Here is a 26,891-nt window from a genome sequence, read left to right as displayed (position 1 = left end):
GTCTTCAGTGCCTCTGATTCCGTGCTGGAGCTGTGCTGTGGTCCACGCTTGGGTGTGTGAGTGTGTGTGTGTGTGTGTGTGTGTGTAAGGGGGTACCTGCTCTTTCATTTTGACTTGTGAATGAATGCACAGTAAGAGGTAATAGGAGGCAATAAAGTCCAGATATGGATGCCCTGCTAAAGCATCTGCAGGCCGAGAATTCATGTATCCTTGATGCGTTTCTTGGCCATAAAAATGAGTCTGCTTCCTCAGAGGGAGAAAAAGGGAATGAAAGAGAGTCTAGCAGCAGCATTAGGGAGAAATTGAAAAGCAGATAGGTGAGTGAGGGGGAGACCAGAAGGAAGAAGATTTAAATATTGGAGGTGCGAAACAATGGACTGGACTACTTTTTTTATATTGTTAACTGAGAGGAATATCTAATTGTGACAATGTTCTAGAGCTGGAACTGACATTAATGGTTGAGGGGCTGGATGCTGGGAGTGATTGAGAGGGAGGATTCAAGAGTGACTATGAACACCACACTTGAGGAACTGAAGAGATTGTGGTATTGTTAATAAAGAAAGTTGGATGGATGTATGGGAAGGGTGGAAAACAGTCTTGGACATATTAAGCTTGAGAAACGGTTGGGACATCCAAAAAGAGAAAAAAATAGAAAGAAATATAAGAGAGGCAATATAAAGAGAACTGGCACTGTAACATCAGTTTAAAGATGTTACTACAGACTAAAGGAGCTAATAAGTTAGAAGTTGCAGAGTGAGAAGAGTATTGGTCTGAAGATAGTGCCTTGAGAGACCACAAAAGTGAGATATGCGGAGAATCAAAAGACTGTCGCAAAGACCATGATGTCAAAGGCTGTCAAAATGTCAAAAAGTAAGTGAAATGATGCATGGAGTTATCAGAGACACATTAGTGACTTTGGTCAGGACAGTGTGAAAGCCATATTCAAGAGGAGGGAATTTTCTGAGAGGAAAGTGGCAAGGTGAGTGTCAAGCCTCGCAAGAGTTTTCAAGGGGTCAGTTAGGAGAAGGAGTGGACAGTAATTTGAGAAAGTGGTGGATTAAAGAGAGCATTTTTGGAGAATATGGCACCAAATTCAGCTACTTTAATTAGTATTTGTAAACACAGTAGGTGAAGATTTGAAATGTATTAAAAGGCTGGACCTAAAGTGGTAGAGTGAACTTTGAAGGAATTATTTAACTCATAATACTATGCACATTTCCAATTGGAAAAGTAGGCACAGATGCATTTTCCAGGGGCAGTTCCCAAAACTAAAATGTGGAACAAACTTATGTATATGTGAGGCAGATAAATTAGATACACTGGTGAACAATGTCTGCATGCTTGTATATTTGCACTTTTGTACATTATGTTTAGTTTGCAATACACACTAAGATAAACAACATGTTGCAGTATTCAGCTGAAGTGAAATACAAGACTATGGGGGACATTTACTAAGCAGTGATAAGAGTGGAGAAATGAGCTAGTGGAGAAGTTGCCCCATCAACCAATCAGCAGCTCTGTATCATTTTATAGTATGCTATTCTATAGATGTTACTTCAGTGCTGATTGGTTGCCATGGGCAACTTCTCCACTGGTTTACTACTCCGCTCTTATCACTGCTTAATAAATGTCCCACAAAGTCACAGTCGTGTAGTATACTGTAAGTCCTTACCTCCATATTCACGTATGTTAAGAATAGCCCTGATTGTATTTATGTCTCTCCCCAATTGTACCATATTGTAGAAAATGTTTCACCTGTAAATAAATTATAGTAATGTTAATACACCTTTGCTCAAAGTAAGCACATCAGCAGATCAATGCTTATCCTGAATTCACAGCTGTAAGTCCTTACCTCCATATTCACGTATGTTAAGAATAGCCCTGATTGTATTTATGTCCCTCCCCAATTGTACCATATTGTAGAAAATGTTTCTTCTGTAAATAAATGATAGTAATGTTAACAGACCTTTGCTCAAAGTAAGCACATCAGCAGATCAATGCTTATCCTGAATTCACAGCTTTGAAAAACATTAGGAAAAGAAAATCAATTCATGGAAGAGCAAAATGTAAAAATACAACTCAATGAACTGTATTTTTCAGTTCCATGGATAATGCAAACACTGAGGTTTGTATGATAAAAAACAAAGAGAGCAAATATTAGTATGGTCATGTGTGCAAATGTAGCCTACGTGAGCAATGCTTTCTAAGGAATCTGTTTTCTCGGAATAACATGATTATAAATGACAATAAAACCAAGTAGGGAATCTGGTGGAAAATTGCCAAGTAAAAAAAAAGGTAAGTTGAAATGGCTCAAAGTACAAAGAAAGCGACATGCATAAGATATTTGTATACAACATCTTCTTGGGGGAAATAATTCAGTAGAAAGAATTATATGCTCATTGCCTAATTACTTCATGAAAAGCAGAGTTCAATGAGACATAAACTATATCTGACATGAATACTATCTGAATAACTGAGAATGTGATATTTACAAACATTAATATACAGTGAATTTATTTTATAAAGACAGTCAGTCATAGAAAACACTAAAAACTGTTTTTCTTTCAGCCAATGGTCTGACACTGGGAACAGTGGGCATAGCCAGGCGTCCAGTACGGGCACCAAGGGGTTAACTTGTTTGAATGCAGCCTTGGAGGCCCCTCCTCCTCTATACCCAGCCTGCATCAGGCCAGTCAGTTTTTTTCTTGGTGCCTCACAGGAAAGGGTACGTTTCTTTTATTGACAAGCGGCAGCAGCTAGCACAGTCAGTGCAGCTTCCCACCGCTCCAGCGCTCCACTATGCAGTCAGGGCCCTATCTTCATAGCCAACCACCCCAGCACCTCCCAAGCATTGGGAGCAGCTGCAGGCAGAACGGATGGTCAGTTAACGGTTCTCCAGCTCGTAGGAGAGGCAGCTCCGGTTGTCCTGGCAGTGACATCAGGTCTCCTGATCTGAGTTGAACGATCATCCTGTTGGAGAGAGCTACTCCTGCCTCCTTTATATCAGCATATTATATTTATATTATATTTATACTCCTGCCTCCTTTATATCAGCATATTATATTTATATTATATTTATACTCCTGCCTCCTTTATATCCGGTTGTATATTCTCTACCTCACCTCATGGTGTTGGTAGTTGGAAAAATGGTGCAAAGTTTTCTTTTCTATCCTATTTAACACTGCTGGGGGGTACTGTGGTACCCTAGTTTAGTTGTATAGTATCACTGTTTACCTAAACAGTAGCTACTGCTGTGGTGAACTCACAGCTACATTGCCAGACCCACTTATTCTTCTATTTGTTGCTCCCTATGCCAGTGTTACATAGCTCCCTCTATCCACTTACCTATATTACTAGGTCTGTGTATGTGAGTGTGTCTGTTTAAGAGCTAAGCGGGTTCGGTTTTATTCGGATTTACTCGGATCTCAAAACGGCATCATATTGGCTCACGGATGTCACGTGTTTTGGATAGCCAATAAGAAAAATCCAGATAAAACTGAACTGGCGTTACTTCTGGCGTTAAATCCCAACCCGCTCATCTTTAGTCTATTTTTCCTACACTACCTTACAGGTGGGAACATTTCCTCCAGGAGATCTCCCAAAGCCTCCCAGACGGAAAAGGGAACTACTGGGCTGCACACCTATACCTGTACAGCATGCAAGAAAAATTTTCTTGCATGGTGCAGAACCACATAGAGCTCTGTGACTGTTGCTCTTTCTAGGCACCCGGTGGTGCTGCTGCGGGGAGTTCTACTTCATCAGAACTTGACAGGGCTGACTTTCTAACCTCAGCCATAAAGGAATTGGCTTCCCAGCTGGCAGCTAATAGAACACCACAGGTCACAGTATCGCAGGTGCAGACCCATCCTCTTCACAGACACAGCACAGTCTGTACAGGGGTTAGTTTAGGTTTCCAATGACTTGCAACAGGCCCTAGGATCTTCATTCAAGTGCAAAAATGCAAATAAAGCGGCGCTATCCCTTATGCAATCAGAGAAATCTAAGTCTGAGGAATTCTCAGAAGAGGAAGAAGAGCCTCAGGGTTCAGAAATTCAAAAGCCTCAGACTCAGGGTGGTCAAATGACCTTAACCAGAGTGGAAGCCTTAGTTAAGGTGGTTAGGGAGATCCTGCAAATTAAGGATATTGACTCCCCACCTGATGCGCAGACACCTCTTTTTAAGTAGAAAAAAGGATCCATCTGCGTTTCCTCCCTCCACACAGTTGAAGGATCTTTTTAAGTAAGCTTTGTCTCACCCGAATAAAAAAATTCCGATGAAAAAACATTATTTTTCCTTATGCACCATAGCGGAAGGAGACGGAAAAAATTGGGAGTGCCCACCACCAGTAGATGCACACATTGCCCGCCTGGTGAAGTCTTCCACACTCCTTTTAACCAATGGTGGAAGAAGACAGAAAAAAGTGGGAGTGTCCATCACCAGTAGATGCACACAATGCCCGCCTGGTGAAGTCTTCCACACTCCCTATTCCTGACGTAACTTCTCTGAAGGAACCTACAGACAGAAAATTGGAGCAATTTCTGAAGTCCATATACTCCAATGCAGGAGCAGCCCTCAGGCCTGTTGTTGCCTCTGTTTGGGTCTCCCTGGCAATAGGCAGCTGGTTGGATGTGTTAACAGAGGGCCTCAGGGCGAACGTTTCACGCTCTGACCTCATCAAATATGTTGACATCATTAGAGAAGCAAAAAACTTATTTAGGAGAGGCAGCATTGGAAGCTGGCGCATTCTCTTTCAAGGTCTTGGCTTAATTGGTGGTGGCTAGACGCACCCTGTGGTTGTGCTCTTGGCGCGCATAAGCAGACTCTAAGAAAGCATTAGAGTCTCTGCCTTTTTTGGGAGAAGTGCTTTTTGGGGGAGCTGGATAAAATTGTGGCCATAGCTTTTCTGCCTTCAGCTGCACCTAAACCTCGGTCTCCCACTTTTCGTTTTTTTCACCTGGCTCATTCCCGGGCTCCTTCTACCAAACCTCCAGAGTACAAGGGGCGCCAGGCATGGTCACAAAAGTGCCAGGTTACCAAGCAGGCCAAAAAGACCATAGCAGTTTGGACTCCCACCTGGAAGCCTCCAGGGTGGGTGGTCGTCTACTTTTCTTCGTCGATGTCCGGAAGCAGACTACATCAGATGTCTGGGTTACAGGCATCGTGTCCAATGGTTACTCCCTCACCTTCAAGGACAAAGCCCCAAGACAAATGTTGTCAATGGGTCTGCCTGCAGACATCGGCATGGCTACCACACTCCAGAACGCAGTCCATTCTCTACTCTCAAGGGGAGTCATTATCCCAGTTCCGGTTTAGCAACAAGGAACAGGATTTTATTCAAATCTATTCCTAGTTCCAAAACCAGAGGGCTAATTCCATCCTATGCTAAATCTACAGACCCTAAACAGGTTTCTCAGAGTTTTGAAATTTCACATGGAATATCTCAGATCTGTCATGCAGGCCTTAGAGCAGGTAGACCATATGGCCTGCTTAGACGTCCAGGATGCATATCTACAAATCCCCATTCGGGAAGGCCACCAGAAGTTTCTTAATTTTGCAATTTAGAAGAAGCATTACCAGTTCAGGGCATTACAAATTCGTACTCTCCACGGCACCGCGGGTATTCACCAAAGTGATGCCAATGATGACGGCCTATTTGAGGTTACAGGGAGTCTGCATTCTCCCATACCTAGACGACCTCCTTCTTATGGCACAGTCTTCAGGAGCACATCCACCTCACTCTGGCAATCCTGCAGGCACACGGCCTAACACAAATACAGCCTAACACCATCTCAGCGCATGATACACTTGGGAGCGCTATTTGATTCCTGAGTACAAAGAGATTTTCTTCCAGATGCCAAACAGAAGGCTATACAGGAAATGATTAGGAAATTCCTGGCTCAGAAGAGATTATCCATTCACTTCTGCATGCGACTACTGGGGAAAATGGTCTCCTGTATCGAGATGGTGGAATAAGCACAGTTCCATTCCTGAACATTGCAGCTGGAGCTCCACCGGAATTGGAATCACTATCCACTACTTCTCAAGTCACAACGGATCATTCTTTGCAGAGAAACGCATTTATCACTTCTTTGGTGGCTGCACACACCTCACTTGAACAGGGGTCGTCCTTTCCTCATCCTCGATTGGGTCATCCTCATGACAGATGCCAGCCTCCAAGGTTGAGGTGGCATTGTGGATGATCATTGCTTTCAGGGTCGGTAAACTACATAGGAGAGCAAACTTTCCATAAATGTACTAGAGCTGCTAGCAGTCTTCAGGGCGCTATCTCAGGTGGGATCCTTACTACATCACCGTCCGGTAAAGATCCAATCAGACAATGCGGCAACAGTCACCTACAGGTGGACCCACGCTAATCATGGCTCCGTCTATGCCTGGCCCCGCCCATGGCAGCGTCTGGGCTGGATGAGCGTGGCTCCATCTGTACATAAACCACAAAGGTGGCACTTGCAGTCAAGCAGCCATGAAGGAAGTCAGCCAGATTGTAAGGTGGACGGAGAAGTTTCTTCCAGCCCTATCTGCAGTTTACATTCCTGTACTGCTAAATTGGGAGGCAGACTTCCTCAGCAGGCAGGATGTCCATTCAGGTGAATGGTCTCTTCACCCCAATGTCTTTAATATGTTAGTCAACCGCTGGAGTCAGCCACAGATCTGTTTGCACCCCAACACAACCACAAGCTTCCCCACTATAGGGTGCAGACAAGAGATCCGGGCGCATTCCTAATCGGTCTAATTGGCCTTTTCAGAAAGGGAAGTGAAATCTATTTCCACAAGTGGCACTTCTGCCGAGGGTCTTTCACAAACTAAAATCAGAAGCAGTAACAGCTATTCTGGTCGCTCCACACTGGCCAAAGAGGGCTTGGTATGCGGATCTCCTGGCTCTGTCAGTCACTCCTCCATGGTGCCTTCTACTACAGCCAGACTTGCTGTCTGAAGGACCATGTCTACGTTCAGATCTTCATTGTCTGGCTTTGACGGGTTGGCTATTGAGAGGTCAGTTCTGAGGGCAAGGGGGTTTCTTCTAAGGTTATCAACACCATGATCTCAGCTAGAAAGCCTTTCACTGCTTGGATATACTAATGTGTTTGGCACACTTATTTTAGGTGGTGTTTTGCATGTCACTTGGAACTACTTCAGTATCACCTCTCCAGGGTCTTGGCTTTCCTGCAGTCGGGACTAAACTCTGTGCTCTGTAAAGCCTCTCTCAAGGTTCAGGTATTGGCACTTTTGGTGTTATTCCAGAGTCGTGTGGCCCATTATTCAACTATTCAGAACTTCGTTCAAGTGGTTCTCCATATCCAACCTCATTATGTCCCACGGTTAACCCATGTGATTTATCCTTGTCCATCAGACTCTACAGAGAGCTCCATTTGAGCCCTTAGAGGAGGTTGACCTTCACTCGCTCACTTGGAAGACCGTGTTTCTGTTAGCCATTGACTCAGTGCGTCAGGTTTCTTACTTAGGAGCTCTGTCTCACAGATCTCCCTTTTTGGTTTTCCACCTGGATCAAGCAGTACTAAGTACGCGTCTGGACTACCTTCCTAAGGTAGTCTCTAGTTTTCAAATTAATCGGGAGATAGTTGTTCCATCTTTTTCACCGTCAGGTTCCGCAGAAGACAGTGGCAACTCTTGATGTAGTCAGGGCCTTGCGTACCTATGTACAGCGCACTAGTTCTTTTCGGAAAATGGATTCTTTGTTTGTCCTCTATGATGAACATAAACAAGGCTGGTCAGCCTCCTAACAAACTATTGCTAGATGGTTGCAGGTTACCTGTTAGCCGGGAAACCAGTTCTGGCATCAGTTAGGGCCCATTCCACAAGATCAGTTGGAGCTTCGTGGGCACCCAAAGAGGGTCTTTGGCGGAGCAACTTTGCAGCGTGTTCTCGCCCATAAAGGGACAGCTTTGGGACATTCCACTCTTTCCAGTGTCAAACCATCAGCTAAAAGAGAAAAGGGGATTTTTGTCTTACCTGTTTAATCCCCTTACGCTCTTCATAACCTTTTCTCAGGAATGTTCTTCTGCATGTTTAGTGTGTGTATGGGTAAGGGATTTGTTTTCCTTCTGCCTTCTTTCCTGTTCCTGGCTTGTAGAGTATATAACTGACTGGCCTGATCCAGGCTTGGTATAGGGGAGGAGGGGCCTCCCAGGCTGCACTCAAACAAGTAAACTCCTTGTTGACCGGACTGGACGCCTGACTATACCCACTGTCAAAGGTGCCAATTTATGTTTTTCCTGATGGGTGCTCGGTGGGAGGTGGCAACGGGAATGAATGGGCGGCTGCGGCAGTGACTAATGCCCATTACACATTATGCAACACACCGTAATGGCCATTACACATTATGCACACACCATAATGCCTATTACACATTATGCCACACACCATAATGCCTATTACACATTATGCCACACACCATAATGCCCATTACCCAATATGACACACACCATAATGCCCATTATATGTTATGCCACACAGTTATGACCCTGACACCATTTTATGCCCCACACACAATAATGCCCCTTACAAATGATGTAACACAGTAAGGCTTCTAATTACTTTTAAATTATCTGCCTGTTGTCAGGGGTCTCATGCTTGTTGCCAAGCGTTTCATGCACGTTGTCAGGGGTTTCATGCTCTGGGTTCCATGCTCCCAGGGGTCTCCTGCACGTTGGCAGAGGTTTCATGCACATTTTCAGGGATCTCCAGCATGTTGCCAGGGGTTTCATGCGCGTTGCCAACAAAGTATGGGAGGGAGGGTCTGGTGTCACACACACATCCATACAGTGGGTTCTGGAGGAGGGGGGCCTGGTGTCACACACACATATAGTGGGTCCTGGGGGAGGGGGGCCTGGTGTCACACACACTGCATCCTGGGGGAGGGGGAGCTTGGTGATAGTTTGCCACTGCTGCTAGCCAGCGCAGCACCCACAGTGCATTGAGACGCGCTGGGGGCTGCGGAGTTCCGTACAGTGCAGTGTAAAAAAACGACACTTAAAATGCCAGCCGCTGGGGAGACAGGCGCTAGAGGTCAAATGTTACCTCAAGCGTCTGTCTGCTCCTTGGTGGTGGCCATTTTTGGTGGGGTTTTTTTTACACTGCATTGTACGGAACTCCACAGCTCCCAGCGCATCTTAATGCAGTGTAAAAAAACACCCCTTAAAATGCCCGCCGCCGGGGAGACAGGCCATTTTTTGGTGTGTTTTTTTTTTACAGCGCGTCTCAATGCACTGTGGGGGCTGCGGTGGCTAGCGGCAACTGGGGCAGCTTGGCTGGTTTCCGTGGGTGCTCCTGAGTGTCCGTGGGTGCTCGAGCCCGGGAGCACCCACGGAATTGGCGCCTATGCCCACTGTTCCAAGTGTCAACCATGGCTTCAGAAAAAGGGATTTAACAGGTAAGACAAAAATCCCCTTTTTGAATGTCAGTTTGGTCACTTACATAAATTGGTGGGAGATCTTCAGCCTCGTACTATATGATCCTCACGAAATTCTCCTCTTACATATTACTCATGTATATTACATATTAATATTAAACAATAAATCTAATATATGATATATCAATAATGTAAGGTACAATGTAATAGGTATTTGTTGCATACTTTAAAATCTTTACTTAATATGAAAGCTTAATTGTAGTAACTTAGGGCCTGAGTCAGAGATTAACGCTAATACATTTCTTTGTACACAGCTACTGTGCGAAAATATGCAAATGTCACAGACGCCAGGACTTGTATTGAGAGGCCCACATGCGGCATCACAAATCCTAGCAGCTGCTATAGTCACACAGAAAGGCCGCCTGTAATGAGATGCCGGCGCCATGTTTTCTGCATACGGCATTACAGTCACAGCCTAAACGCTCCCAACATGCCAGTGTTAATTCATCCACTGCCCGTTATCTACCACAAATGGTCCCTGGCTGTTAATCACTTTACAAATAAATCCTCTCTGCGAGCATCATCACTAAGGTACCCTTACACGTGTGCAGTGCAACTTAGACCCATGTGCAGTTTCATTTACTTAGATGTTAATTGTCATTTTAATCTTGATTTGTATATATAATTATCATAGAAAACATTTGATGATGGATATATGGGTAGGTACTGACATAAATATAGGGGCACTAATTATGAACTATTGAAATAATCAATAATCTATTTCAGAAACAGAATTTCTAATGAATTTTGCAAGCATTAATCAGCTTTAGTATTCTTTATCATTTCTGCCCTTTAATCAGGGACATGTATGAATTACACATGTTCAGTGGCTGATAAAAACCAGGTGAAATGCACACTTGCAGTCAGTCAGCCGCGGAACCTATGTAATGTATCCAGGGGCGCCTTAAGCGAGGAGGGGGCCCGTGTGCAGACTTCGGGTGGGACCCCTCCTCTCCACGGCGCTGTAGGCTCCGACACTGTGCCAGAGCCTACTGGTCTCCGGAAACATGGCGCCAGCCATGTTCCGGAGACAAAATTCAAAGTGCGCATGCGTGGCGGCCATTTAGGAGTGGATTTTTTGCGCGACGGAGGCGGCTCCTCTGGACTCCGGAGAGGTGAGTACTACAATATGGGTGCAATGTGTGCGGTGTGGGGCCCCCCATGGACCCTAGGTCCCGTGTGCACCGCACACATTGCACCCATGATAGAAAAGCTAATGAATGTATCTCTGATTAAAGAGATATTATAGCAAACGTTAATAATGTTCTTCATCCATATACTACTCATAAAGCATTGATGTTTGACTACTTCTTTCCCATACTTTCACCTGCTCTGTGAAGCTGTTACTTATTACTTTCCATGGGAAAACTACTATTATCGAAGTCAAGAGAAAAAAACTTTTATTTAAGTTAATGGAGAAATTTCCAGTGTAGAAAGGGAAGTAACTTGTTTTCAGTGACTTTTCCATTCCAATTCCAATGTAATATTTTGGACATTTAAATGTTCTTACAATAAACATTTTTCTCTTTGACCAATGATTCGGTTATAAAATATCCCCTAAGCCTTCCCGACTGTTGCTTTACACTGGTTTTCCCTTAGGTTAAACGTCACTAGCTGACATAACATTATTCAGTACGATAGTCTGTTTGCACAAAACTCCCTAGAGAAATATAGCTAATTAAATCACTTTAGCTGAAAACACTTTCAATGCTTTTGTTTAAAAAGGCAAAATAAGGTTAGGTAGGTGTATTAAAAGGCAAATTGATCTAATAGCAGACATTCTATGTCTCCAATCTTTCAGAAATAGTCCCTGGATGTTTTCCTATGCAAGTACCAAATACCTATATACTGTATACAAGCTAACTATATAACATAAATTCTGTGAAGACCTGCTAACTTCTACATGGTGCTGCCCTCATCAGATATATACATCTTTTGAAGTATCAAAATTAATTTCATCATTCACAGAAAAATGACCTTATATTGTATATCAGTAAACAGAATTGCAAAGTTCTTTGATATCTACACATTACTGTTGAGCTATTCTAAGGTGATGCAGTTAAATTACCGGCTGTCGGGATGCCGGCGTTCAGGATACGGAAGCTGGAATCCAGACACCTGGTGAAATGCCGGTGGTCGGAATCCCGACCGAAGCACGGAATTCTCACTCGTGTAGTGGACCATTCCACCACCCAAGGGGGAATATAATAGTGTGATGAGCACAGCTCGCCACCAGGCCCGTTATGAGGTGAGTGCAGGGAGCCCGTTAGGGGACTCGCTGTGTACGCTGCCAGCATTCTGGCTGTTGGGATTCTGGCACCGGTCTCCTGACTGCCGGCAAGTCATAGCCAGCCCCTAAGGGCACCCTGTACACTAGAGAGCTGTGTCACAGAAAGTGCTGACATCTAGAGGTCAATTGTGGGCAATGTTTTTGCCCCCATGAGTCGCACTTTATGGCAGCTGGACTCACATAATTTTGTTTGCAGTCCTTTAGGCCGGCCTACAAAATTGAGAGAAAAGATCGGGTTTCTGCCAACATTTCCACGTCATTGCATCGGGAACTTGCACCCTTCACCCGCAATTGGATGCCAACCCTAGAGACTACTGTTTTTGTATTTATGTAAATATAATGAGAAATATAAACAAAATCAATAGATACCCATTCAGTTTGAAACTAGTGAAGTGTCATCATCACCAGTCCAATCCTAAGCACATATCTAGTCTAGATGGATGAAGGGTGGGAGATCTGCAAGGAAAAAGAAAAACCTCACAAAGAAATGTATTGGACACTCCAAACTGACCACCCAAATGTAGTAAATTATTATTATTATTATTATTATTTTTTTTCTTTCATGTTTTGGAAATAAAAAATCACATTAACAATCCTTTTTACAATATTTTATGAATACAGGGCCTGACTTATGTTTGCAAGTAAAAGAAAAAACAAAACAAGTAACTTTGGGCAAGATGTAATGAAGTCCGAGTTCGGCTGCCCTGCGAGATGCTAGTCGAACTAGGTGTTTTTTTTAAAGGGGTTTAGCCTTGTACATGATTGCCTCTTTAAAAACGTCCGAGTTCGGCCGGCATTCCACACGGCCGCCGAACTCGGACTTCATTACATCCCAGCCTTTGTGTCTGGAACAGACCATGTCACCAAGCAAGGGGCACACATACATATATTTTTTCTGTGCAGGGTTAATACTGGATGCTTTTTCATGCAGTCCACAAATGTTAGCTTTATTTTTGAAATGCAATGTAGATTGCAGTTTGAAAACAGCCAACACAAATCTAAATCTTTCTGCACATGTTACATCTGCACCACATGCAGTTCAACATGGTTTTGCCCAGTTGCTTGCTTTTTTTTGCTTTACTTACTATACAAACATGAATCAGACCCATAGCCTCTATCTTATTTTGAGTCATGGTCTAATATTTTCTTTATTTTTAGGCAGACTCTTTATTTATTTTTTGTTATTTTTTTTAGTACCTCTGGTTTTAAGTTACAAGTACTGTTATACTGTAATTGAACAGTGTATAAGGAAGTGAATTATCAAAGCTTGCAGAGAGATAAAGTGGAGAGAGAAAGTGGACAGAGGGGGTCATTCCGAGTTGTTCGCTCTGTAAATTTTTTCGCATCGCAGCGATTTTCCGCTTAGTGCGCATGCGCAATGTCCGCACTGCGACTGCGCCAAGTAAATTTGCTATGCAGTTAGGTTTTTTACTCACGTTTTTTTCTTCGTTCTGGTGATCGTAATGTGATTGACAGGAAGTGGGTGTTTCTGGGCGGAAACTGGCCGTTTTTTGGGTGTGTGCGTAAAAACGCTACCGTTTCTGGGAAAAACGCAGGAGTGGCTGGAGAAACGGAGGAGTGTCTGGGCGAACGCTGGGTGTGTTTATGACGTCAAACCAGGAACGACAAGCACTGAACTGATCGCAGATGCAGAGTAAGTCTCGAGCTACTCAGAAACTGCACAGAGATGTCTTTTCGCTATATTGCGATTCTTTCGTTCGCAATTTTAAGAAGCTAAGATTCACTCCCAGTAGGCGGCGGCTTAGCGTGTGTAAAGCTGCTAAAAGCAGCTTGCGAGCGAACAACTCGGAATGAGGGCCAGAGATAAAGTGCCAACCAATCAGCTCCTGTCTGTTTTCAAACACATCCTGGAAAATGGCAGTTAGGAACTGATTGGTTGGTACTCTGTCTTTGTCTACTTTATCTCTCCCCATACTTTGATATATTTCACTCTTAATGTTTAATTATTTCAATGTGCAAACTAGTTACTTGAAAATGTATATTGCAGTATTCAATGTAATCTAATCTGTATTTAACCACTTACTGTAACTGACACAAAATGCACCTTGCTCGTGCACCGAAACAGCTGTCGACCAGGGCTGCTATTTGCTTAGGATGTGACCATACTCCACATTGAAGCTATGATGAGTATATTATATTTACGTCCATCCTTGGCTGGTTATTGCACTTGCACGTTATGTTTATTGCTGCTGAAAAACGCTTGATAAAGATGTGCTGGTTCTATATTTCATATTTTGATACATTTATGTGTGGCTTGCGCCACTAACATTGGGACTATACTGTGTGCAGTTGGGACTGTATATATATATATATATATATATATACAGTGCCGTAACTAGACATTTTAGCGCTGTGTGCAAGAAACAGCATCGGCGACCCCCTCCCCACAAACACATTTAGAACAGGGCCAGTGCGCGCCGCAGGCGCGCACCAAAAATGTAGGTGTGTGTCTTCATGGGGAAGGGGCGTGGCCACAAAGTAATACCAAATTTTATTACGCTGCACAGTAGTCTTCATTATTCAAATTACGCCGAACAGTAGTGCAATTTACACACACATTACAGTAGGCAGAGCTCCCTTTTACACCTCACGGTAGACAGGGCTCCCTTTTACACCTTAAGGCAGGCAGAGTCACCATTTGCACCTTATGGCAGGCAGAGTCACCATTTATACCTTACGGCAGGCAGAGTCACCATTTAAAGAGTCCCCCCATCCTCCTCCGCTGAAATATTCTGCGATTGCCACTGTGCCTGCCCACCTTCCCCATACTTTTATTTCCTACGTTCCACAATGATGAGAGGAATACACCGGTTCAAGTACATAATGTGATACATAGGACTTGATATTTCTTGCTTTTTTAAAGACCATATTGGGATGATTAGGAAGCTGTTAAGATAACATAGGGTTAAGATTAAGAATGTTCCAGCATATTTTGGACTGCTATAACTTGAATAATTTTTTTATCATCCCATTTTTTGTGTAGTTTTAACTTTATACTATAAAGATCCTCCCTGTTTTTTGTCTCTAGCCCTCAGTTTTGATTGTTGCATAATATCAGCAGGATATCCCTGTTTCTGAAATCGTTCTGTATATATCTCTGCCTGCTGCTCAAATCTCTCAAGTGTAGTGCAGTTCCTTCGAAGCTTAGAAAACTGATAAAGTAGAATATTTCTTTTACACTGAGGAGAATGACAACTAGAAAATTCTAAGTACAGGTAGCTGTTACAATCAACTTTCTTAAAAAGAAAACATAATTCTTAATCTTCCCAGTTGTATCAAAATTGTCTTGTCATTATATGTGTGTCGAACTTTAGATTAAACTAATTCATATTAATTACTTCCATAAACTTTTCAAAATCATTCTGCTCTCCACCCCATACAATTGAATTATCATCTATAAATCTTTTAAAAAGAACGTGTTCAGAAAGTTTATTTCTCATGGTATTATTCTCCCAGTTGCCCATATAGATATTAGCCAGACTTGGCGCACAAATTGTGCCCATTGCTGTTCCGCCCTGCCCCCCTACTTTGATTCCACCCCCTCTCTTTTTCAATTTCAACAATTTACAATACACTTTTGCACTGCAGCTGTAATCAAAACTGGGGGCCCCCTGAAATGGTGGCGGCTACTCGCTTCCTGTGGGCCCCCCTCTTTAATCTGGCTCTGCTCATGTGTTGAGTGAAATATGGTATATATTGTGGTCATCTTGGAAATTAATCTGATTACATAAGGGGCAGCTCCTGACTCCTACATTTAACATTCATTCAAAACTAATCAATAGTGCAGCTGAACTCCCACTAGCTCTCTTTGTGTGTGTATTAAGGAAAATATATACAAATTACTTTATACAGTAGGTGGTACTTTGTTCCCACTCAGCTACATAAGATGGACCCTCCGACTGTTGGAGAAACTGTCATCCGGAAGGCACTTTTTTTCATTTATGGTGGCAAAGCCCATGCTCCACCCATTTTGGTCAGATATTGGGAACTTAATTAGCTCTATTACCTGTGTTACAGTCCAATTTTCCCCTAGATACTATCTCTTGCCTACTGAGATAGGCTGTGACTGACATCACGTGCAGCACCCGGCTCCCGTTAGTGTGTAGGAGCCGGAACTGCACTCTGGTTCCTGGGGGTAGCCCGCATCTCAGGGACCCGTGGAGTGACGAAAGGCTGTGAGGCCATGCCCCCTGCCCATAAGGCCACACCCCTTTTCCCAGGGCTCTCACTGTGTATGCCCTGCATCGGATGCCCCCACCATTAGTGACGTCTCTGGTTGCTTGCACCATTTCATGAAGTATAAAAAAAACTAAACAATAGACAAAATTAGTTACATTGATTGCAATGATATAATTAGACTTATTCTATGACATGGAATCTGGCATCAGAGTTTGCTTTCCTCTGTATCAACAGTTTAAATCCAGAACAGGTTGAACTTGATGTATTTTTTTAATCCTCCTTTCTATGTATGTTTCTGAAGTCGTTAAGTGAGTTGTACTGATCAAATTCCCAGCCTCCCATTGAAATGGTGACAATAATATTATACAACATCTGTGAACCTTTGTCATATTGGGAGGATGACTTCAAACACTTCCTCTCCAACCAATCCATTAAAATAGTGATTAACTAAGTGTAGTTAACATCTGACATTATTGTTTTATGTTTAGAAAGAACCAACATATTATACAGTACTGGATAATTTATACTGTATTCTTTATTCACATCATTCCATGCTGCAGTATCACCGACAAACACAACGACCAATCATAAATATACCCAATAATGTACTAGCATGTAACCCATGTAAACAAGGGAAGAATATACAAACACAGCACTTATACTGATCCAGAGTATCCCACTCATAGTAAAACCTAATCCCAGCTTTAGTAATCAGTATACGAGGGGTTCCCATCCATGGTCCTCAAGACACACTAAAGGAGGGAATTCAATTAGCAGCGGTAATTTACTGCAGCTAATTGATTACCCAGGGACTATCCAATTAGCCCCAATTCCAGCACTTAATGGGGTCCCCCCCAAAAAATCCCTGCATATTGACCTGTTTTCACAGCCATGATCACGAAACACATTTGTCTGGGAATTTATCCCAAATCCTATGTGTTTCCACCCACAAATGGGTCAATTTTTGGGTGAAAAAAATGGGCTTCAATTGAATTGTCTGGAAAAAAAATATTGGGCCCAAAATCGTGGTAAAGCTAGTTTTTTTGGCAGCAAATTTTTCGGACATGATTGAATTCCCCACTAAGGCTGGGTACACACTCTAAAGATCTATCTGGCAATACAGAGTGGCCAATGTTTTAATACATCATCGTGTTTTGGATTTGGCAAAACAACCCTGAAGTGATTTGGTTCGGATTCGGTTTTGGTTTGGTTTAGGATTTCTTTCAAATCGATAAAAGTTTATAAACATTGATGAAAATCGATAACACATGCAATCCAAACCCTGAGTTTGCATTTTAAATCAGAGTTCCAAACTGACAACATACCAAAGCTGGGACTTGGTTCCACTTGGAACGCCAAAGTTATTCCAAACTGGGATTCAAATTGACTCAGAATACTGAAGTTCGGGTGTGTTCATATTTCAGGAATACCAAACCGTACATCTCTTGTTCAAATTCCAACATAATTTAATTTAGACAAGAATAGATTCTTTCTATTATAGTATGCCATGACAAATATAAATGTTTAGTAAAACTGGATACAAAATGGAAATACTGTACATATATCTAGTGACATTAGATAGAACTAAAGGCTTCTAAAAGCAATAAATGTATAGATGGAATTCAGAAACTTCAAATGTACTAATGTGCTATTACTCCTAGCAACAAATCCAATTTTAACTACCTTTTTCTATGGTTCCAAGATATATGTCACACTCGCGGCGCTGCGGCTGCCGTGCTTACCACTCCGGGTGGGCTGGGTCTCCCGGCGGTTGTCGCCCCCGGTAGGCTCCGGGTCGTCGCGTCTTGCTGGCGCTGCCTCCGGCGGGTTCCCGGGGTGTGGGCGCCGCCATTGCGCCTGGCATCCACGAGAGCGTGGTGAGCGGGTGATGTCATCGGCCCCTTCCGCCAATCAGGAGAGGGCGGGAAGTTCAAAGGCAGACGCCGTACAGAGCCCCGGCGCCTGAGTATCGTCTTTTCCAATGATCACCAGTGCTAGCAGCGTTCAGCGTGTTCTCAAGCTGAACGTCTCCTGTGTTCCAGCGTTACAGTGTATCACTCAGTGGAACCTTCCCCGTGCTACCAGTGTTACAGTGTATCACTCAGTGGATCCTTCCCTGTACTACCAGCGTTACAGTGTATCACTCAGTGGATCCTTCCCTGTGCTACCAGCGTTACAGTGTATCACTCAGTGGAACCTTCCCCGTGCTACCAGTGTTACAGTGTATCACTCAGTGGATCCTTCCCTGTGCTACCAGCGTTACAGTGTATCACTCAGTGGGACATTCCCTGTGCTACCAGCGTTACAGTGTATCACTCAGTGGATCCTTCCCTGTGCTACCAGCGTTACAGAGTATCTCTCAGTGGGACATTCCCTGTGCTACCAGCGTTACAGTGTATCACTCAGTGGAACCTTCTCCGTGCTACCAGCGTTACAGTGTATCACTCAGTGGAACCTTCCCTGTGCTATCAGCGTTACAGTGTATCACTCAGTGGGACATTCTCTGCGTTACCAGCGTTACAGTGTATCTCTCAGAGGGACACCTCCTCTGTGCTTCCAGTATTACAGGGTGTCCCTAAGTGGAACGCCTCCCAAACTTCCAGAGTAACACTGAATCTCAAATCCTCATTTATTTCTTCAGCATCACTCACAAGTTCTTCATTCTTCTGTGTGCTTCAACATCGCTCTCAAATCTTCATTCATCTCTTCAGCATCGCTCACAAGTTCTTCATTCTTCTGTGTGCTTCAACATCACTCTCAAATCTTCATTCATCTCTTCAGCATCGCTCACAAGTTCTTCATTCTTCTGTGTACTTCAGCATCGCCCCCAAGCCTTGGCCACAACTAATTCTTTAGCATTACACGTCGGTTACAATGGCTAAGTTCTGCATGAGGAAAACCTACATCCGACCATCCCTGCTCCGGCCCAGCTGTAGTTCCTCTTCCCTATCATCGGAAGAACCCCTGAGTTCTCAACACTCCCAACCCAGGTCAGTGACAATATATGTACATGTGTAGTATGAATTACAGCACATTTGTGTTCATAGCACCATGGTAAGTAAGACTAATGGTTTGCCCAAAGGTACTGAAATAGAGCGGACACAAGTGTGCTTTTTGTGATCATAGACTTTCTTTCCATACAAAAGAATTTGTGGTTTTGCAATAGGTAATGCAATGTCTGTATCTCAGGTAATGCCATACTGAAGGAGCTTGACAGGTTGAGTAGATTTGTATAGCATCTGCAAAAATGAGTAATTTGATGATTGTGAGACTAGCAACACACAAAGAGTGTAATGGCAGTTAGTGATGGTCTGGCAGTGTTCTGTTTTACTAAGCACAGACTGGGTCACTGAAAACAAATAAGTCATTTTGTAGTAATCCCTAATGGGCATGTGCCAGAGGAACACCTCGGCACCAAAATACTATATTCAGGTACATTTAATCTCTTTAAATGAAATATTGTAAGACTTACACAAAAATACCTTTCAGTAAATAGGAACACACCCAACCTGGCATTTGTAAGTTGTTTGCCAACTCCCAAGAGCAGGATGGCTAAATGTTTTTAATCGCTAGCTGGCACAAAGTGTACTGTTGTGGTTAGTCAATGTTCCCCATTGCATAATACAAATTTGTTTTTCTTTCAATGAGGAACATGAAAAAGCATGGCTTGTTTATTATGCACTATGTAAAGCCGGTATCTGCCTCAACCTGCTTTACAATCTTTGTTTTTGGAAGTAACATATATACAGTAAAGTACTAATTAACTTACACATCACTTGGAACATCCTAATAATTTACTCAGATCCTCGTTAGGAAATAAGGCACATTAAAACTTTATTTTGCAACTATTTCTCCATGCTTTTTGTTCTTTCTGGAAGCGCTTTTGAGAAATGCTTTATCAAGTAATAGATGCACTTTTTGTACTTCCCAGATGCTGCCTATTTGCACTGATACAAATAACATCAAACAAAAGAAGTGTTTTCTGTTGTAAACTTATAACATGGTATACTCTTCTGTCTATACTTGAGTTCAATGAGAATAACTTTTCATAACTGTTAAAGGACAATATAGGGCTTGTCCACTTTGTAGTTAAGAGGAATTGGCTTGTACATACATAAATACAACGTTACTCAATATAGTACTTTTTTAGCTGTTTTTTTGGCATCTCTTTATGGGGTCTATTCATTATTGAGGGACAACAATTAGGTAGCGGACTCTAAGAACCTTCAGTTTTTGGAGTTTGATGAATATGTGGCAGCCACATCGAGCCCCTAAAAATGAATGGACCTGTTATTTAATATCTGCGGAAACTGGTCCATAAGGATGATGAATAGACCCCTATATGAGCACAATTATGTAATATTATCTGCATTGGATACAGTTGTATTTGGATTGAAGCTTAGTGAACTATCCATTGGCAATAAAAATGAAAGATGCTAAAAACCGTCCCCTATATGATCCACAGAAAATTACTGTCCACTTATTATGCTTCACTGTATGATCTCTCCTCAAACAGGCTCACTCCTAGCCAAGTTAAAAAGTGAGCTACACATTCAATACAAGGACTTAGTGGTCAGCATTGCTGTCTCACAGCTCCAAGTTTGTTTATAACCAGGGCCATATTTGTATGGAGTTTGTTAGTGCTCCTTGTCTAGAATAAATCTGAATGTGTGTGTTTATCTCTTATAGAATTTAAAATGTAACCTCCAATGGTAATTACGAAGTAGTATTTATATATTGTATATATCACGGTGGTCTTATAGAAATCTAATAATTCTTTCAACTTCCTCTCTAGTCCCTATAGCAGACAGTGCATTTAAATTAATCATGCTGGAAGAGCTTATTAACACATATTTGTACCTCAACAATATGGCTACATCAGGACCCTACAGGTAAACATATTATAAGAAATTCACACCTATGCTGATTCTATAATTATTGGGCCTGTTTAACTCCATCTAAGGAGTAAGACATAGCTGGGAATTCAATTTTTGAGCACTGCCACAGCCCCTGTCTATAGTAATTGGGAATTAGTAAATTTTTTGTGCTGATGGGTGCCCAATTTTTCTGCTCACATCCTTCTGAGGTGGCATTTATGGGTGTTGGGTCAATACTTAATGTGTGTTTTATTATTTTCTGTGGAGGCCACTGTGCTTTATTTTTTTCTTTGGGGGGCCAATGTGTTTTTTTTTCCTATGGCAAATAATGGCCCTCATTCCGAGTTGTTCGCTCGCTAGCTACTTTTAGCAGAAATGCAAACACAAAGCCGCCGCCCTCTGGGAGTGTATTTTAGCATAGCAGAATTGCTAACGAAAGATTAGCAATTGCTAACGAAAGATTAGCAATTCTGCTAATATTAGCAGAATTGCTAACAAAAGCAATTTCCTTGCAGTTTCTGAGTAGCTCCAGACCTACTTCTAGATTGCGATCACCTCAGTTCGTTTAGCTCCTGGTTTGACGTCACAAACACGCCCAGCATCCGAACAACCACTCCTCCGTTTCTCCAGACACTCCTGCATTTTTACCTGGCACGCCTGCGTTTTTTAGCACACTCCCTTAAAACGGCCAGTTTCCGCCCAGAAACTCCCACTTTCTGTCAATCAGCAGAGCGATTGAAAAGCTTTGTTCGCCTGTGAGTGAAATAGCATAGTTTTGTGTAAATTTGCTTAGCGCGTGCGCCCTGAGATGCATACGAATGCGCAGAACTGCCGGATTTTAGCCTATTAGCAATTCTGCTAAAATTAGCAGCGAGCGAACAACTCGGAATGAGGGCCAATGTATTTTCTGTTTTTTTCTGTGGGGACCAATGTGTTATTTTGTGACCAGGAATGCCAATAACGTTTCCACAACTTTTCCGATACCATTTATCTCAATCATAACAGTGCCTTTCTGAACACACTCTGAGTTTTCATGACTTTTTTTTAACACACAATACTTTTTTGTTTGCTATACACCTTCTTTCTATAGAAATATGGGACTGCCATGGGCACCAGATTTGCTCTGAGTTTTGCTAATTTTCATATGGACACCATTAAGGAATATTATATTCTGTATGGGATGTCCATTTTTGGTGAATTTGGTATTTTATTGGTGGTAAATTGACAATTTGATTTCCATTTGGGTTGGGATGAGACTTCAGCTTCTTTATTCACTTATTACACTAACACTATGAACTGAACCGATGGAGCAATTAAATTGTTGCTCCTTTTGGGCATGAACAGCTGCTGGTGAAGGCATTTCTGCTAACAACCCCCTCCCCCCATGCTGGCAAGCAAAAATGTGAGAAAAAGTGACTTGTTTCGGTGACCAAATGGCCCTTTTCACATTTCTCCCAGAACTTTAGTTGGGTTTAGCAGCTTTACGCGGCTGAACTCTGCACTGCAGGGCGCAATCAGCGTGAAACCCCCCACAATAGAATAGAGCTTCCCGATCTCCCATCACTTTAGATGGGAGATTGAGCTTGCATAAACAATTGAATGGCCCAAATGAATTATTAGGATGTCCCCCTCTCCATGAGTGGCGAGTCAATCATTTCAAGTACATTTACTAAACCAGCTGAATGTAGTTCTTACCTTCATTATCATAGTGTTCATCATCATACATGGATAATAATATACCTGGGAGTCAAATGGGTGGGATAAGGTGTAATTGCACTAGAGATAGTGCATACAGATTGTCTAAAAAATAAATTTCTTGACAAACAAAATCCCTTAGATTTGATCAAGGAAGCTAGACATCATGCATCTACCCAGAGCCTGCCTTGGCAGGCTAAGCATTTGCCTAGGGCATCCAAGCATGTTTAGGGGCATCCAAGCATGTTTCTGCTGGATCTCATTGCTGGGAGGGACAGTCTGCAAACTATCTGTTACTTTCCAAATGTATTCAGTCAGTACTTGTACACACTGCTGATTACATTTATGTCAAGTAGATTGCAAACAGTCTTTAAACTCCCTCCGACATGCTTGGATGCCCCTAACTTGTAAGACCACAGAAAGCAGAAGCCCAGTAGCTGCAATGCCTGGACCTGTGACATTTTCACTGACTATATAAGGTTATCACTGGATGGCTCCTTATGATACCACATGTGTATTTTGTAAGACTGTTCCACATAATACTGAAGTCACCTATATTGCTTGTCTTAAAGTGTGCACATGAGGGAATGGGACCATGCCATCCTGTGTGTGTCCCTTATCACTGTGCAAACTGCAGGTGTCTGCAGGGACCTAACATGGGCAGTGTTCTCCCCATGCTTTATTTCTCAGTCAGTACACACCGTAAAATTACCCTGCCATCCAGCACTGTAACATGGTCAGTAAGTTGCATTGCTCTGTTTCTATATGAATTGTCAGTACAGTGTGACTTTCGGATGCATCAGACTGGAGAGCAGAGCATATTGCTCCCGCAGTATAAAATAAAGGGCATGCAGTTGCCGGGAGTAACAGACACCAGCAAACACACTGAACATTGCAGAGAGTGGGCAGTTGCTACATGTTTGTTATTGGTCTGTTTGTATAACCAGTAAGTATGGCAGTATCTGGACATTGCTGCCATCTGTGTCCAACCAGCAAGCAAAAAAAGGGTGAGGCTTGCAAAGGATGGCATACCCTGTGAGATCACAACCCTTGTATGGGTGCCCATTTAACGGGTGCAAGAGCAAGCAAGCACCCACCCATCCTGCCACTCCCATCTCACATAGCGCAGTCACGGATCCAGGGAGCTGCATGGGTGCGCACACTGACTGCAAGCACACCAGCAGGCAAAAGTAATTACTAATGTGGGGCATACATGTATGTGTAAGGTGCATTATTGCGTGGAATTATATATATTATGGGCATTACTAATGTGGGGCATTGTGTAAGGTACGTTACTGTGTGGCATTATGCAGGGTTGAACTGACCTACAGGAGCACAGGGTAACCCCCTGGTGGGCCTCACTGCCTGAGTGTTGCTGGGTCAGATGCAGAACTTGCAGCGGTTCTGGGGGGCCCCAGCCAAAATCTTGCCTAGGACATCAAATTGGCTAGGGCCAGCTCTGCATCTACCAAATATTTGGATTTGGCAGAAGACTCAAATGTGGGTTCTATTATATCACAGAATAGGAGTTAGTTGTTACATGAGATCTAATAGTTTTTGTTTTATTTTTAATATGGTCACGTTAAGCTTTTTGTATGGTTGCAACCACATCATTTATTGTGTAAACATGTATTTTGCTCTTTATTCATTCTCACATCCTTAAGATTGCTTGTGGCTAGCAACTTTTTTAGGTTTCTAGTTTTCTTAAATACTACCCTAGGATTGGGATCAAGAAATTCAGCTGAAATGTTATCTTGCTTTAATATACTATAACTCCTATTCAGAATTGATCTAATCTTCTTAGATTTATTGTTATATTGAAAGACAAATTTAAGAGATGATTTTTACTATTCTGTTCTACCTCTATTGTAATAGTATGACATTAAACAATTTGTTAATTGTTAATCAAGATTTCTAGCATACTGTACGTGCTTAGTTGCACATGTACGTTGTAATATGTGGGACACAAAACAAAGACTTTAAAAGGTTGTATTAGGGAACATAGATGGGACATAGTAAAAGGCAGCTTAAATCATAATTTATCAAGAAACTTTGCACTTGCACACAATAAGAGCCCTAAGGATCTCAGTGTCATAGGAGTAGAGACGATTGGGATTACCCCAAGGGGGTGACAGATTTAGTCAGCTATGTTTAGCTGAATCTAAGTGGATTTTCTGTCTCCAAACACTTAATTCCAATGGTCTCAATGAGGTCCTTGAGTTTTATGAATCATTTTATAATATATATGGCATGACTGTGATGTTATTTTGGAGCATGATTCATTCTGTAGTTTTAGGAAGTTTTATGAGGTTAAGCTGTCTACACACTAGATGCTATGTCATCGATACATATCGGGAGACATCGTCTAGTGTGTGCCCACTATGTCGTTGTGGATGCATGATCTCGCAGGTCGTCAGCAACACCTTCCGTCGGCCCTACACGCAGGGTAGATGGAGAATGTTGTTAGCGAGGGACATGCTGCTGAATGCCCCATCACTACCTGCATCGGCAATTGTGTATGTACTTGCCGATGTGGGCTTCCTCGTTGGGTCCTGTCGATGTTGGTCTGGGTACACATCGTATAATGGAGTTTGGTATGGGATCTCAGCTGTCGGGATGTCAGCGGTCATATGACCGACACCAGCATCCCAACATTGAGAATGCTAACAGAGGGCAGGGTAATTACTTTACCCTTCCCCAGTACCCTACCCTAACCCTAACTCGCCTGTGGTGGCGGATAGGTCTAAATACATAAAATACCATGATTAAAATTAAGAAAGAATATATAAGTTGGTCATTTAATTAAATTGTATATAACACGTGACTATAATATAAGTAAAATGTAATATATATTTTTTGATATAAATATTGATTTATTTATTTATTTATTTATTCATTAATTAATTTATTTATATTCACGTGTCAGCTATCCGGCTGTCGGCAACTGTTTGAAGCTGCTATATATAGGCTCAGAGGATGCCACCAGCATTAAATATGAAAAGTCATACTGCAATGGCCCTGTTTTGTAATTGTTTGTGGGAGGAGGATGTGGGAGGAGATGTGTCAAGACTCCGAAAGAGTGTACAAGTGGATTAGTTCACATAGCAAGCCTCTACATATTTCTACATATAATTTTATAGAACGCACTTGAAAGATACTACCTAGAAGCTGATTAGTTGTTTTGGCCAACTCTTCCATTCTTTAGAAGGTTTGATACATTTTACCCTATGGGTAGGTACTCATTAGGCCTGTAATGGCACAAATTTTCCATATTGAAACAAAAAATCGTGCATATAGTATTGTATCGTAATGTGTATGCATGATTGCGCACTCTGGGTCACATGCAGCATCTTCTGGTATGCCATGCTGCGCACCAACCGGAAAATATTGCATGTGACCCTCTGCAGTGTAATGCAGGATGTAATAAGATGTAGTTCTGTCATTTATTACATCGTTTAGTGTGTACAGCCAATCTCCACTGGTCTGGGCTGAAGGGAATACAACTCGACCATCGTGATGATTGGCCTTCACTCTAATGTGTACCCAACCTAAGTGACACTAGCATGGGTCTATGTACTAAGCTTTGGAGAGAGATAAAGTGGACAGATATATATGGGGGAGATGTATTGTGTTGTGCCACTACAACACTTCCAACTTCACCTCTTTACTGTGGCGAAGCAATAAGATCCCGATTTCCCGTTCCAGAGTCAGATCCCGATTTCTACCTGTCCGGCCGCTGGTTAGGTCCCGGCACAGCGCTTTGGGACTGGGTATCTGTAGGCGCGGTATGCACAATGGCAATGACTTATCTGTCTGAGTCCGGTGCTTTTAGGAAGCCAGCGCATGACTTTAGGGAACAGGACGCTGCATGCGGACCTGGCAATTCACATGGTCAGGCTCCCACTGGTCCGGCAGTATGGACTCCGCCATATTGGTCATCAGCATGTGATCAGATCTGCACCATTTCCAGCTAGCCAGTCGGTCAGCTAATGGTGTCAGCCAATCCAGATCCTTCCACAGGTATAAAAAACCCCAGACCAACAAGCTTGTGGCTGCCGGTGCTTCAAGTCACACAGCTCGGCATGTGAAACAAAGGGATAAAGTACAGCAGCGCTTGTGGGAAACAAAACTTCAAAAATAAGTGCAGAGCTGATAAAATTAAATCATTTAATATGACATTTTAACATCACACAATAAAAACATAATAAAACTGATTGAATAAGGATTACTTAATCACTGGATGATCTCACTGAAGTTCAGAAGTTGAGAAAAAACTTTACATAGAAACCAGTCTGCAGAGTCTTAATTGCTATGATGAGTAACCAGACTGTAGCTGTTATCCTTAGGGCTATAACACACGTGCCAGTTTCTCCCGGATGGC

General features: G+C 42.5%; 1 long non-coding RNA gene across 8 annotated transcripts in view; it reads right to left on the bottom strand.

The window, feature by feature from the left end:
* LOC134935417 (uncharacterized) overlaps positions 1–26,891 on the bottom strand; it is a 132,516-nt gene that overhangs the window by 19,028 nt on the left and 86,597 nt on the right. For 5 of the 8 annotated variants that reach the window (XR_010180125.1, XR_010180122.1, XR_010180121.1 and 2 more), the window contains one exon: positions 1,673–1,755. This is a non-coding gene — a long non-coding RNA (uncharacterized LOC134935417). Of the gene's footprint in view, positions 1–1,672; positions 1,756–1,786; positions 1,812–1,852; positions 1,936–26,891 lie in introns of those variants that run through there. The other 3 variants (XR_010180124.1, XR_010180123.1, XR_010180128.1) reach the window with 2 other exon arrangements.

This window comes from Pseudophryne corroboree, chromosome 6 (assembly GCF_028390025.1).
Source record: "Pseudophryne corroboree isolate aPseCor3 chromosome 6, aPseCor3.hap2, whole genome shotgun sequence".
Classification (NCBI taxonomy): Eukaryota; Metazoa; Chordata; class Amphibia; order Anura; family Myobatrachidae; genus Pseudophryne; species Pseudophryne corroboree.
Note: the sequence above shows the minus strand (reverse complement) of the source record. Positions and strands in the feature narration are given on the sequence as shown.